At 43.1% G+C, this 15,698-nt stretch overlaps 2 non-coding genes and 1 pseudogene across 2 annotated transcripts; 1 reads left to right on the top strand and 2 right to left on the bottom strand.

Moving 5' to 3' along the window:
* Positions 1 to 4,478: 4,478 nt before the first annotated feature.
* On the bottom strand, positions 4,479 to 4,561 carry LOC125979063 (U2 spliceosomal RNA; annotated as a pseudogene).
* A 1,732-nt stretch (positions 4,562 to 6,293) lies between these two features.
* trnaq-cug (transfer RNA glutamine (anticodon CUG)) lies at positions 6,294 to 6,365 on the bottom strand. Its single transcript has one exon. It is a non-coding gene; the product is annotated as a tRNA-Gln (tRNA).
* A 9,260-nt stretch (positions 6,366 to 15,625) lies between these two features.
* Positions 15,626 to 15,698, top strand: trnat-ugu (transfer RNA threonine (anticodon UGU)). The gene has a single exon. It is a non-coding gene; the product is annotated as a tRNA-Thr (tRNA).

Genomic DNA, 15,698 nt, shown 5'->3' with positions numbered 1-15,698 from the left:
TCTCTCGCTGTCTCTTTCCACCCAACCGGTCAAGGCAGATGGCCACCCACCTGCAGTCAGGGTTTGTCCGAGGGTTCTTCCCGTTTTACCTTCCCTCCGTTGCAAAGTGCAAAGGGGGGGGGGGTTATTGGGTCTCTGAGTATAAAAAATATATAGTTTGGTCTTAACCAGGTCTATCATGTCAAACAGTGCTTTATTTTACTTAGTGTAACATTATTTTTTTTTTTTGGGTGGGGGGGGTGAAAGTCACTTGTTTTCTTTTTTTGACAGTAAGAAAAAAAATGAAACACTCACCCTAGTCTTGGCCTTTTCCTAAAACTGAAGAAATAAAAGGAGCATGCAGTGAATACATTGGATAACAGGTGATTGGCTATGGGTTTTGCCGTGAGGCGCGGATAGCACGCTTTCCTAATTGTGGACCAAATCCAACAACCAGCGTGATTGATATTTCCAGTGACTGGGAATTCTGGAGAACCATTTAGTCGACTAAGACTAGAATTTATATTTAGTCGACTAAAACTAGACTAAGACTAAAAGAGTCCAGATGACTGACATAAAACTAAGACTAAATAGCATTGTAGTCTAACGACTAAATACACACTTGCAATTAACACTGTTGTACATAAAAGTCCCCTCTTCAATATGTAAAAATTCATCCATCCATTTTCTGCACCATTTTGTCGCAATGGCGGTCACGGGCGTGCTGGAGCCTTTCCAGCAGTTAGGCGGGAGACACCCTCAACCGGTTTCCAGCCAATCGCAGGGCACACAGAAACAACCAACCATCCGCACTCGCAGTCCCACCTTGGGGAAATTTGGAGTGCTCAATCGGCTTTATCAAGCATGTTTTAGGGATGTGGGAGAAAACCGGAGTACCCGGAGCAAATCCCTGAAGCCTCGGAGAGAACATGCAAACAGGGAGGGTCAGCGGGGGAATTGAACCGGCACCCTTCTAACATAACACATGCTAACATATGTAAAGATTTTACGATGCAAATGTCCCCTCTTCAATATATAAACTTTGCGCAAGTCCCCTCTACGATAGGAAAACATCGCACCAACAAAAAATGAAATGTCGGAAAAGTGCCCTATTCAATAAGTATAAATCAGCTTGAAATTCAATAAAGCAGAGTGTGTAATATTTTGTTTGTCTTGAACATTTTACAATGCACATGTCCCCTCTTTAATATATAAACTTCGCGCAAGTCAACCTCTATGATAGGATGACATTGTACCAGCAAAAATAACATGTCAGAAATGTCAGGTATGTACATTATTTGTATGGACAGAAAAGTGCCCTATTCAGTCTGCAAAAATCAGCTTGAAAGCAGAGTGTGTAATATTTTGTTTGTCTGAACATTTCACAATGCACACGTACCCTGTTTAATATATAAACTTCGCACAAGTCCCCTCTAGGATAGGAAGACATCGCACCAGCAAAAAATGAAATGTCGGAAAAGTGCCCTATTCAATAAGTATAAATCAGCTTGAAATTCAACAAAGCAGAGTGTGTAATATTTTGTTTGTCTTGAACATTTTACAATGCACATGTCCCCTCTTTAATATATAAACTTCGCGCAAGTCAACCTCTATGATAGGATGACATTGTACCAGCAAAAATAACATGTCAGAAATGTCAGGTATGTACATTATTTGTATGGACAGAAAAGTGCCCTATTCAGTCTGCAAAAATCAGCTTGAAAGCAGAGTGTGTAATATTTTGTTTGTCGGAACATTTTACAATGCACACGTACCCTCTTTAATATATAAACTTCGCACAAGTCAACCTGTCTTGACAATGTACCAGCAAAAATGAGATGTCGGAAATGTCAGCTATATGCATTATTTGTATGGACAGAAAAGTGCCCTATTCAGTATGAAAAAAAATCAGCTTGTAAGCAGAGTGTGTAATATTTTGTTTGTCTGACATTTCACAATGCGCATGTCCCCGCTTTACTATATAAACTTCGCGCAAGTCCCCTGTATGATAGAAAGACACTGTACCAGCAAAAATTAAATGTCAGAAAGCTTTGTCAGATAAAGGCAACAGGTAAACACAATTTGTATGTCCAATCCGTGCATTTTTTGACTATAATAGATTCATGAAAGAGTTCAAAATGATCTTCTGTTTTTCTTAATTTTTAAAAGTATAAATCTCCTGAAGTATTTCTGAAGTATTTCCTTTAAAACACACATTTAATTTAGTGTTTATTTCTTTTTAAGGGTATAATTAACTTAATTAATCACCTACAATGTTAAGCTTGAAACTTCACTAAAGCTGAGTCTGAAAGGCTGCCTAAGGCAGCGGTCCCCAACCTTTTTTGCACCACGGACCGGTTTAATGTCAGACAATATTTTCAAGGACCGGTCTTTGAGGTGTGGCGGATAAATACAACAAAAATAATATGATATGACCTGCATGAAAACGTTGGTATTTATTAAATATAATAATAAACACGAATCCACTCTACCTGTTTGCTTCTACAGCAAACTTTTTTTCTCTTTTTTTAAAAGAGAAATGCCCTCTTGAATACGTAAAAATCAAAATCAATTTATTATTAGTATTTAACATTTTGCTTGTCTGTATTGACTGTATTTTTTGACAATATTAAAGTCAGAAAGGACTTTAAAATGTTTTTCTGTTTTGCTTAACAAGCTATTAGCAATCCATTTGTGAAACAATGAATACAGGCAGCTCTACTGCAGTACATGGATGTCCTCCCTTTGAGATGTAAACGTCACTCAACGAGGAACGTCCCCTGTTTGTAATTTCCTCAAATCAAAACATTTTGGGTTTTTTTCAGTAATATTATGACCAAATATCTTCAAAATAATATTTCTGTTGTGTCTGTGTACTGTTAAAATGACTGGAACCTAAAGTCCTCTGTCAACAGGATACTACCATGGGTCCCCTGTGATGCCGCTTTGCGTGTATGTGTGTGTGTGTGTGTCTGTGTGTGTGTGTGTGTGTGTGTGTGTGTGTGTGTGTGTGTGTGCGTGTGTGTGTGTGTGTGTGTGTGTGTGTGTGTGTGTGTGCGCACCCTGTGTGTGTGCAAGCGTGTGAGGAGAAAGAAGGCATGGGTAAGACAATCTCTTTTAAACCAGGAGGCAATAAATGGGAACGCCCCTGTCATAAATAGTTTTTGGTTAAAGGGAATCATTAGGAGGTGTTCAAATTTTTCCCGCAAACACTCCTATTTGCCAGTTAAATGGGCACGACAATTGACTACGAGAGTTGCAAACAACAGATGAAGAGCAGTCCTTGGCAGATTATATGATCAGGACGCTCAAACTGTGTCAAAGACAAATTTACTGCCGCTTGATCTTTCCTCCTCACAGGTCGACAACCCCATCAATCCAGAAGACGGGGTCTACATCGAGGTCATCAAAAGAAGGAACTGGGCCAGCCACGACGGGAGGGACCATTTCAAGTCCTGCTGACTACAGATGTTGCATCCAAGGTTGCAGAACCCACAAATGCATTAACGACGACTGCTCTCCAAGAGGAAACTGGATGGGAGCTTTGGACATCACCGCTGTGTGCCAGGATGAGAGAGCCGTTTTCAAGGTGTAAGGTGCTCTCCAACCAACATGGCTACACCATCGAACGGAACATACTTCATACAGAATGGCTGGTGGCTTTGTGGTCACAAGGTTTATCCGATGCTGCCCGCCAACTGGACACGAGCGTGTGCGCCGGTGTGTGTGACGGAACACACCTACAGACTAGAACATCATCAGCTGACGAAAACACGAGCACATATACAACTTCTTAGACGTGACAGATGTGATAATGATGATGAGACGTGGATTGCGTAGATGCTGTTCTGTTGGGCATGTATTACGGAAACTTTTTGATTTGACCATCGAAAATGCTTCGCAAGTGATGGATACAATGATGTATTGTTTCTGTGTTTTTCTTTTTATTTTTTATAGATAGCATTCTGGTCGCCTAGGCCAAAGGTGCCGTGTAAGAATTTTCCTGCTAATAACATCTGGCCAGCAGGTTTTTCGCTTACACAATAAGTTTGATCTGGGGTATTAAGGTAATACCTCATCTTCACTGGAAAGTGTTGCTAACATTGTTTGTTTTTTTTTTTTTATTTTTACTATTCTACTTTCTTCATTATACGTATATATGTTTTTTTTTCTTACTTGTCTTTGTTGTTTGGGGTGGCATAATCATATGATAAAACAGGAGGGAGATGTTAGGGTTTTACAGAGTATCCTTATCATAGGATTATGTTGGAATGCAACAGGTAATAAATACCTTACCTTGTCCTCCTTATCACAAGATCGTAAAACATCCCCTGAGATGTTTAGACTAGAGGACAAGGGCTTTCTATTCAGCCTACCCATACCCCCACTCTGTTTCTCTTAATAAATATGTCCTTGCAGTTGGGGGAGCTTCAGACTTCACTCCTTCAACGTGTGAACTCTCCACCTGCAGGTGTCTAAAAGAACTTGCTTGTCTCCCGTGTGGTTCTTGCAAAATAAGTTGGAGTGAACAAATCTCTAACAGATACTACACTTGATCTTAGCCAAAAGGCAGAGAAGCGATGGAGTATGCGAGTGAGGGACACGCTTACAGGCTTCCCCGTCTACCCATTCTCACCAACGGTTTGTTAGAATAGGCCTCTTTGGCACATGTGATTAGCGAGGGAGCGTGAGCTATGCCATTATATCGCTGTAACCCTTCTCTTGCTTTATTAGCTTTCTCTACTCTATGACACCCTTTGCACATATGTAGAAGTCGCTCTCGGTTAAGACGACAAGGTCACACATTATCACACAGGCTAGGCAGAGTCGCCTCCTTGCAGGAAGGCGGCCAGAGTAGTATAAGAGCAGGAACCTTGGCGCTGGGAGAGGGACCTTCTTTTGCATCTCGCAGAAAAGGCTCCACAGCTGTGCATCGATCATTTTGGCATACATTAAATAGTTAAACTGTGAAGGCTGCCTCTTGGTAATTACTGTTAGCATATTGAGCATTAAAGATAAAGAACTGGGAACAAACCTAACAGGTTACAGTACGGAACAGAGTGCTGCTCTTCTGGGCACTAATAAATCGGCAAACCTGTCTGCCGACTTATTTGTTCACTCTTCTTCACTCGCAGTAATGCATGAAGTTCTTGAGGCATATATGTGTCCCCTTTGACCAGTCTCTATCCACCTACACAGTGTAGGTACCTATTAAAAGGGTAGTCCCGATGAACATGAAAGGCAAAGATTGATAATTCGCCAAGAACTTTCCAGGGTATCATATGTACAACGGCTGCACCGAAAAGAGTTGGGCCAGAAGAATAGTACGGAACTGACAGAGGATTATAACCCACGCCTTAGGAGATACTGGAGCCTAAATCCAGCAACTTAGACCGCTCAGCCACACTACCTACCAGCTGCAGTTCCAACATTGAATTTTGTTGACAATTCTATTAAAACATGAAAGTGGATAAAAAGTTGGTTTCTCCACCAGCATCCAGGTTAGTGCTGCCCGACTGAGCTTTGTTCATAATGTAATGAACAATATGAGTGACAATCAGAATCCAGTTGCGAGTTGGAACCAAATGCTTGTTTGCCGATTAGAGGACTTGAAGAACTTCTAGCACTGAGCAGCAGAGTGGCACAGCGGGTGCGTGCTGGGCCCATAACCTAGAGGTCGATGGAATCAAGCCATCTTCAGCTGTTTGGAGTTTGTCTGCTTTGGACCTTCTTTCAAGCCATGCTTTCGAGAAGAAATGTCGTGTGCATAATATTTTCCACACGTTGGTTGTGCTGCATGGAAGTCGACCCATCCTCAATGCATACAGTTTATGAGGCATATATGTATTTTTTTTTCACTAACGAGGGGTTCGGTGATTGCGCATATGAAACTGGTGGGATTCGGTACCTCCAACAAGGTTAAGAACCACTGCTCTAAACACTTCCTATAGCTTCCAATGAGAGTGTGGATTCTGGTTGAAGGTATATTGGACCATTCTTCTTGACAAATCTGTAACTCCTATAAACTTCATTTCACTTCTCAAATATCACTGTGTCTGTCTGCTATTGCTGATCCGAACAGCCAAGGATTTATGAAGAAAATCTTGAAATTGATTAGGGGTGCCCAAACTTTTGCATATGACTGTATATGACCAAAGATTTGAGGTCCAACCGAGACTGGAACTGAGATCACTGGATTCAGACTCTAGAGTGCTCATGGAACCATCAGGTGTAGGGAAGCATACGATTTCATGGGGCAGCCCACAAGCTGCTGCCATCTGTAAATTTTTCCCAGCTAAATGACAAATTATTTGAGGTCCCACCGAGACTTGAACTCGGATCACTGGCTTCAGAGTCCAGAGTGCTCACCATTACACCATAGAACCCTAGCAGTGGCAGAAGGAGGAGCATAATTTTTCTGAGCACAATGCACTAGCGCTCATTTTACGAAAGTGACAAAAGTAGTGGAGGCAGGGCTTACACACTCATAGGGCTGTACACAAAGTACTGAATTGGAATTTTCATTTTTTTTTTCCATGTAAATGACTACATTCTACCGTGGCACCATTGAGAGCGTCCTTACCAGTTGCATCGCTGTCTGGGGTGGTAACTGCACTGAACAGAACTTGAAGGCCCTGCAGCGCATAGTGAATACGGCTGGTAAGATTATTGGTGCTTCGCTCCCCTCCCTGAAGGACATTTACACCTCCCATCTCACCCGCAAGGCAACCTCGATTGCGAGAGATGTGAGTCACCCGGCTCACTCTTTGTTTGACCTTCTGCCCTCTGGGAAGAGGTACAGGAGCCTGCGCTCCCGCACCACCAGACTCGCCAACAGCTTCTTTCTCCAGGCTGTTAGGGCCCTGAACTCGCTACCCCCTTCTGCGTAGCGTGCGGCACTGTTGCGCTATTTTCTGGAATGTCTGCTGTACGCGCACTTGCTCCTTTTTTTTTTTGCTCCTCTTATTTATTTATTTATTTGTTGTTATTTATATATTATTTATTCGGGACGCTTTTGTTATACTTGTTTACTTGTTTGTCTGTTGTGGGCCATGTCTTGTCACCGTGGGATAGGGGGGAACGAAATTTCGGTTTCTTTGTGTGTCTTTGGCATGTGAAGAAATTGACAATAAAGCTGACTTTGACTTTGACAAATTGGTAGTTTCACCACGACTTGAACTTGTATTGCTAGATTCAGAGTGCTCACAATCACAGCATGCAAACATTGATTGATTGATTGATTGATTGATTGATTGATTGATTGATTGATTGATTGATTGATTGATTGATTGATTGATTGATTGATTGAACATTTATTGATCCGGGGGTGGGGAAATTCAAGCCCCAGCAGAACCCATAACACAGAGCGGGTACACAAAAGACACACAGATGGCATGAGCGCAACTCAATAGGCTCTCATAAGGCACCGTACAACGGCGCCACAAAGACATCACAGCAAACCAAAGCAAAAAGACAAAGGAAAAAATGTAACAGTTGCCAACTAGCACCCCTCAATATCAGAGAACACCCCAAAACACACAAAATACACTCCACAGGGTCCATAAACAGGTGAAAGGGCAGTCCAGTTCAACGGCGCTCAAAGGACCGTGGTCGTGAATCGGTGAAAACATCACAAAACAGGCACCCTGGGCACCCAGTCGGGGCACGTGCAGATGGTCACCACGGGGCTTGCACGGCGAAGGTCGTTGGTTCCGACGAGCACAAGGCTGCGAGGCCAAGGCGAGGGACCCGTCAGCACCAGCCGGATAAGCAGGAAGCCGGTTTCGACCGATTACACGGTAATCCAGAAGAGCATTAGCTTTAAAACCATCCAAGATCTAAAGTAAGTTCCACCAGTTGACATTGTAACTTGGAGAACATGTGACTACTTTATCAAATACTATATGACCAAATATTTGAGGTCCCACTGAAACTTAAAACTCGGATCACTGGATTCAGAGTCCAGAGTGCTAACCATTACACCATGGAATAGACACACACACGCACACACACGCATGAACACACAGGCACACACGCACGCACACGCACTCACACACACACACACACACACACACACACACACACACACACACACACACACACACACACACACGCACACACACACACACACACACACACACACACACACACACACACACACACACACACACGCACACACACACACACACACGCACACACAAACAATACTCAATGCAGCTGTATAATGTGGACATTATTTACCAAATCTACATTGAAATTATAATGAATACATAAAAAATAAACTAACTATGGCGAAAGGATAGCCAAGAATGAGAATATCATCGAATGACAAGATGAACAATAAAAGCAACTCGAAATAAGCGATATGGGCATGAAAAGGTTTTAACGTTCATAAGGGGTGACCATGAACCAACAGATTAGGCTCTACTAGGTTGTACCCTGATAAGTTGCACTCACTGAATGTCTTCTGGATGGATGAACTGGAGGCAGTTCTGGAGTGGGTCTGCAGTCAGCTGGCCAAGCCAAGAAGGAAAGAGTTGGCTTGACAGTTAAAGGTAAAAAAAAAAAAAATGGAAACACAGATTAGAGGCTGGTTTCACCCTACACGTGGTCAGGGGAGCATTTTAGCGGAGTGTCGCACACCTGGCTGTTGCTGACTCAGAGAGCTTCTGGCTCACATTTGCAGAGGTGTCCCTGGCACACTTTGCAAAGCAGACAACACTGACAAATAAATTTAGAAAACGTTGTTTCCACCCAGTCTCAAACAGGGGTTGTTTCGCATCTTCGAAGAACATGATGACCACTACGCTATGGAAACTGCTGTGACGTCCAAAGCATTTTGAGAAGCCCGGCAAAAGTTCAACAAAAGTGAGTGAGGAAGAAAGCAGGCACTTATGAACTTTTTGATTTGCTTTTCAAAACTGTGCCAGCAAAAGCAATGTTTTCATTCAAAGAAATGAACTCCGCGCCGGGGAATTGAAGCCCTATTTGCCGAGCCCAGGCTAAGTCGTTTCGCTAAAGGGTACCTGATTTGAGACTGGGTGAAAACTAGGTTTCGCACTTTTGTATAACTTTTGCCAGGCTCTTCAAAAGGCTATGTGTGTCAGCGCAGTTTCCACGGTATAGTGGTTATCACATTTGCCTCACACGCTGAAGGTCCCTGGTTGGAAACAAGTCTTAAGATCCTTTTGATTTTAAACTTTGTGTCAGGGAATTGAAGCTCAGTTTGTCAAGCCGAGGCTGTGAATAGCATAGCTAAAACGGGCTGTTGCGTTTTGTTCAAGATGTCCATCGTTAAGCAAGGAAAACAAAAATGTGGAGTAACAGTTTTTGTAACAGATATTAGGTTGTTTAATGGCGGTCAGTGCACAAGGCACTTCAGCAGAAGAAACAACAAGGTCACACTCCAGATCAGAAGGCTTTATACTGACCAAAAGCAGGAACAAGGAAGGGAATGGGAGGGAAGGATAAGGTATGTTCTGTTATCACCTGAATATCCTGTTATTTACTGAATGTTTTGTGACTATGCGCCATGGAACTTTACTGAGCTCTGTGTGCCGTGTCTGTGCTCACTGCCTATGTGTAAGTGAAAGTCACAAAGCTCTGTGTGCTGTGTCTGTGCTCTGATTGAGCAACTATGTTTGGGTAAATTATTTACACATTGATTGATATGATGAAGTATATATGTTTGTATAAACTAATAAGAGTATCTGCACATTGCTGTGGCTCCCTCTTCAGGCCCTAATTGGATCCCCATTCACTTCCATCCTTTCCGTTCATTATCTGTACCGCGGGGGGGTCGCAGGCGAGCTGGAGCCTATCCCAGCAGCCAATGGTGCAGTAGGCGGGGGACATATTGTAACTGGTTGCCAGCCAATCGAAGGGCACACAGAGACAAACAATCATTCGCACTTGCACCACACCTATGGGCAATTTGGATTACTAAATCGGCTGACCAAGCATGTTTTTGTGATGTGGGAGGAAAACCCAAGGAAAACCTACGCAGGCACAGGGAGAACCTACAAACTCCACAGAGGTAGCACCAGATCACAAGTCAAAAGTCCTTATATGATACAAATGGATTTGCTTTCATGTCGAATAGTATGCTTTGCATGTTTGAATGGGGATTTGGGGAGGTTTCACTGAAGATGTGAATGAATGAGGGACACTTTGGGCCAGTAAGTTAGGTGCACCACCGTAGCAGATGTTTCCATAGTGTGATTATCACGTTTGCCTAACACGCGAAAAGTCCCCAGTTCGTGACTGGGTAGAAACAGCTTCGTTACGTTCCGATTGATCGCTCTGATGAACTCACACCACTCTTAGAGTCTCAGAGTCATTACTGTGCAATAACATCCCGCTTGCCACACCTTTTTTGTCTACACTGTTTGTACTATGTGTCCTCTCTGCATCCATTGCAGCCTGGTCATCCTAGAAGAGGGACCCTCCCATCTGTGGTCTCTTCTCAAGGTTTCTCATTTCCCCTAGCTGGAGTTTTGAGTTTTTCCTTGCCTTCTTGGGAGTTTAAGATCAGGGGGTGTTTGAGAATATCTTTCGTTCTTCACATGTCCTGAGTGTTGTTGTTAGTCACCTAAATGTTGAACAGAGGCTGTGATTTACCGAAGTCAAATTCCTTGTTTGGCACGCTCAAACATGGCGAATAAAAAACTCTTGAATCTTGAATCTTGATAGCGAATATGACATGGACCTGAGGACTGGATTTCAGTGATTAATGAATTCTGATTAATATCATAGTCGGTTTGGGCGTGCACTTCCAGGGTCATAATTGTGTGTCTACCGCTACCTCGTGGCAGTCAGGCCTAAAAAAAAGATGGGAACGCCTGAGGGAGTTTCGCCAAGATGAATTAGGAAGAACTTTATAAAATAAAGTTGATGTTAAAACGTAGGTGGACGTAATGTCTGGAAGCTTGTGTTCAACAGAAGTCTGTTTGGCAACAGTGAACAACGGACAAATTCAGCAAAGTAATTTAATTACGCCATGACCCAGATTCGTTCCGAGGATGCTACGGCCACCATGCTATACGATCATGACCGATATGATATCACAATAAGTTTAGGGTCTTTTATTTAGGATCTTCAGCCAGGACACGCAGGCAAATCATGAAGGAATGTTGATCTTAAAATGTTGGTGGAACTATCCAACTGTGCAGATCCGATGATCCCAAAGATTTGGGGTAAGACAACATTGAAAAAACCTTTTTCTTTGTTGACAGTGTCACTTCTATTGTGGCTTAGCTCTTCTTCGTTTCACATCTAAAGTATCGTATCATTTTACCTTGCGGCTTATACTAAACCGTACATACCATATCATGTCACCCATACAACTCATGCATGAGATGCGATGGCTGAGATATTTAGGCGATGGGTTGCCACTCATCATTTCAAATCACATCCTAGTCGGATTTTCATTATCTTCACATCCAAAGTGTCTTGGCACAACATACATACCGTGACTTGTCAACACAAGACTTTCAAGACGAGGTGGCTGAGAGGTTATGGCGATGAAATGCTAGTCCGTTGTGGTCTGCACACCTGGGTTCACAGCTTCATCCCCGTCGAAGGTTGGTTTTAAATTTTTGTACAGTGGAGCCTCGGTTTTTGAATGTCCCCGTTCTCGAACAAATCAGTATTTGAACAAAAAATTCGAGATTTTTTTTTTTGTTTCGGATGTCGGACGAAATTCGGTTGTCGAACCTCGCGAGATGAGCCGAGAGAACCCGCATGCCAACTGACTCCGTTCGTTATTAGATTCTCGTTACTCTGAGGATTGCATCAACTCTAATCGTGCCTCCAAAGGAAGCAAGTGGGAGCAGTAAAGCAATCCTAAAACACAAAGACGCTCCCAAAGCAATGCGACAGTGAGCGCCCGGTGCGTTGCGGTTGCGCGATCGGACCAAATTAAGCTCCCTGCGCACTGAGGTCCACTTAAATTCTGGAAAGTACATCAGGACTTTAAAAATATTTTGTAAATTTTAGCGACCGCTCTGTCACAATAATGCGAGCAGCAGTTGTGCGGTCGGCGACGCGCTGCAGTTGCGCGATCGGACAAAAATCATCTCCAGATGATTGATTGATTGATTGATTGATTGATTGATTGATTGATTATAGATCCCTGGGGGTGGGGAAATTCAGGCCCCAGCAGTATTCATACCACAGAGCGGGTATATAAAAGACTCAGATGACATGAGCGCAACTCAATAGGTTCCTATAAGGCTGCCACACAACGGTGCCACAAAGAAAGCCAGTAAGCACGAAAGTTAAAAGCCATCAAAGCAAAGCAACAAGACAAAGGAGAAAAGTAACAGCGGCTAACCAGACTCCCTCAATTCCAAAGAACACCTCAAAACACACAAAATAGCCTAATAGGGTCCATAAACAGGTGTAAGGGCAGTCAAGTTCAACGGCGCCCAATGGACCGTGGTCGTAAATCCGTAAAACATCACGAAACAAGAAAACGTGTGAGCAGCGTCCCGGGCACCCAGTCGGGACACGTGCAGATGGTCACCATGGGGCTGGTACGGCAAGGTTCCTACGAGCACGAGGGAGCGGACCTCCCAAACGGGTCGCGGCTGCGAGGCCAAGGCGAGAGACCCGGTCAGCATGAGCCGGATGAGCAGGATGGCCATCGTAGAGTCACGACCGATGTGTACAGCCATCCCAGCTCCCAGGGAAAAAAAATATCTGATCCGAAACAATCTGCACACGCCGAGGTGCAGTCGAAGGCACCAGCATTGCCGAATGGACAAATAGAAAGAAAGAAAAAGGAGATAAGAACAAAATAAAGTACAAAAGAGAGAACACTGCTGGTAGGCTTCCACTCACAGTGGCGCCAAACCAAAAAAAAAAACAAAAAGGCCTTGCATATAAGGTCACCGCTCGTGGGGTCCGACAAATAGTGGATTTTGAAGTTTCTCTTCAGAGAGAATCTTTGGCCACAAAATGAGTAGGAGACAGGTTTTTCACCTGTGTGTGTTCTTGCATGTGATTTTAAGTTTACTTTCTGAGAGAATATTTGGCCACAAACTAAACAGGAAAAAGGTTTCTCACCTGTGTGTGTTCTTGTATGTGTTTTAAACTCTCCCTTCTCTGAGAATCTTTGACTACAAATTGAGCAGGAAAAAGGCTTTTCTCACCAGTGTGGGTTCTTGTGTGTCTTTTTAAGTTTCGCTTCTCTGAGAATCTTTGGCCACAAACTGAGTAAGAAAAAGGGTTTTCACCTGTTTGTGTTCTTGCATGTGTTTTTAAATTTACCTTCTGAGAGAATCTTTGGCCACAAACTGAGCAGGTCAAGTCAAGTCAAGTTTATTTGTATAGCCCTAAATCACAAGCAGTCTCAAAGGGCTTCACATAGACAAACAATTGACACTTATTCTCAAAGCATCCCCTGATCTTTAGCTCCCAAAAGGGCAAGGAGAACCTCAAAAAAACCCTACCAGGAGAAAAATGAGAAACCTTGAGAAGGGACCACAGATGGAAGGATCCCCCTTTCAGGATCACCAGGCTGCAATGGATGCAGAGAGGGCACCTAAAATACTTAATATGAAAATCAATGAAAAAGTGGATGTCCAAGTCAAAGCGAAGAGCTGCCAGAGGTGCCCTCGATTGTCCTGGCAGTGTGTTCGAGGAAGGTAAGCTGCAGTTCCCTCATCCTGAAGTGGTCCACGAGAATCCAGATAGCCGCTCTCAGCTTGAGTGCCACCGAACCACCTCCCAGCCGGGGAGGGGTGGGGGGACGGGGGATGGGGAGAGGGAGCAAAAACAAACTCCTGCCGAATCGGCCACTACAGGTTAATTAAAGGCCATATCATAGAAATGTGTCTTTAAACGTGTCTTAAATGTTTCTAGAGAGGTAGTAGTTCTAATATCCATTTGTAGGGCATTCCAAAGCTCTGGAGCTCAAATAGAAAATGCCCTAGACCCTGCAAACATTTTCTTGGCCCTCTGTGTCACTAAAAGACTAGCGTTTTGTGAACGAAGGTTACGAGACGGAACATAAGGAACAACTAGGTTGGCGAGATATGAAGGCGCTAAGCCATGCAATGATTTATAGGTTAATAGGAGAACCTTGAAGTCACATCTTAAATGGACCGGGAGCCAATGTAAATTGGCTAATATTGGGGTAATGTGATCAAATTTTCTTGTCCGTGAGAGCAGCCTTGCAACAGTATTTTGTACTAACTGTAGACTTTTGATGCTGGACTTAGGAAGACCAGAGAATAATGCATTACAGTAGTCCAGGCGCGACGTGATGAACGCATGTATAATAGTTTCCGCATCACCGGTCGAGAGGATCGGACGAATCTTAGCAATATTACAAAGGTGAAAAAACGCAATTCTGGTTATATTCTTAATGTGCTTTTGAAAGGAGAGCGTTTGGTGAAATATTACCCCGAGATTAGTTACAGTATCACTCTGAATGATAGTACGGTTATCTATAGTTATAGTGGTTTCCTTAAATAAGTGTTATTAACGAGTTGGACCAATTATCAACATCTCAGTTTTATCTGGGTTAAGACGAAGGAAGATGAGAGACATCCATTGCTTGATCTCCGCAAGGCACGCCTCAAGATTACAACAGTCCCGCAGATCTGTCATCGATAACGGCATATATAATTGGGTGTCATCCGCTTAACATTGACATTATAGAACTCAGAGGACGTATTGCCATGGACCACTCGGTGCGTCCGGTCTGATAGATGTGAATAGAATCAGCCTCGTGCTGACCCTGACATACCAACACAACTTTTAAGACGCTCTAATAAAATATCGAAGTCTACAGTGTCGAAGGCTGCACTAAGATCAAGTAGTAACAATACCGATGAAGTGTTCGAATCCATAGCTATGAGGAGATCATTAGTCACTTTAGCAAGTGCTGTCTCAGTGGAATGATTAGTTCTAAAACCAGACTGAAAAGATTCACATTGATTATTGGCGACCATGTACTCAATAAGCTGCTGCGCTACTACTTTTTCAAGAAGTTTTGCTATGATTGGGAGGTTTGAAACTGGCCTATAATTACTGAGACAGTCGGGGTCAAGATTTGGTCGCTTAAGTAACGGTTTAATGATAGCAGTTTTAAAGGCTGTAGGCACTATCCCAGAGGAGACAGACAGATTAATTATATTTAAGACAGACGGACCTAAAATTTGAACTAATAATAATTTAGGATTGTTTTTATTGGGATTAATGACTTGCGAAAAATAACGAGTTTTTGCTAAGATAAGTGCATCTTTATATTTCAGGAAAAGGGTTCTCACCAGTGTGGGTTCTTGTGTGTCTCTTTAAGCTTCCTTTCTCTGAGAATCTTTGGCCACAAGCTGAGCAGGAACATTTTCTTTCACCTGTGTGTGTTCTTCCATGTGTTTTTAAGTTTACCTTCTGAGAGAATCTTTGGCCACAAACTGAGCTGGCTGTTGTCACATTCAAACATAAAGACCAGCGCTTCAACCACCAGCTTCAACCAGAGGTTCGAGCACGCTAACTGGTTCTCAAACTTGGCCAAGCTATTTTGCCTTGCTTGCTCGCAGAATAGTAGCATGGGAGGTAGATGCGGTGACATCCTGATTTCCACGTTGCAATATTGTAGTTGAATAGTTTATAGTTTATTATTAACCACAGTAGAACAGGCCTTGTAGCTCAGTGGTTAGAGCACTGCTCTTGTAAACCAAGGGTTGTGAGTTCAAATCTCACTGAGGCCT

Source organism: Syngnathus scovelli, chromosome 12, assembly GCF_024217435.2.
Source record: "Syngnathus scovelli strain Florida chromosome 12, RoL_Ssco_1.2, whole genome shotgun sequence".
Taxonomy (NCBI): Eukaryota; Metazoa; Chordata; class Actinopteri; order Syngnathiformes; family Syngnathidae; genus Syngnathus; species Syngnathus scovelli.
This window is presented reverse-complemented; position numbering and strand designations above follow the sequence as displayed.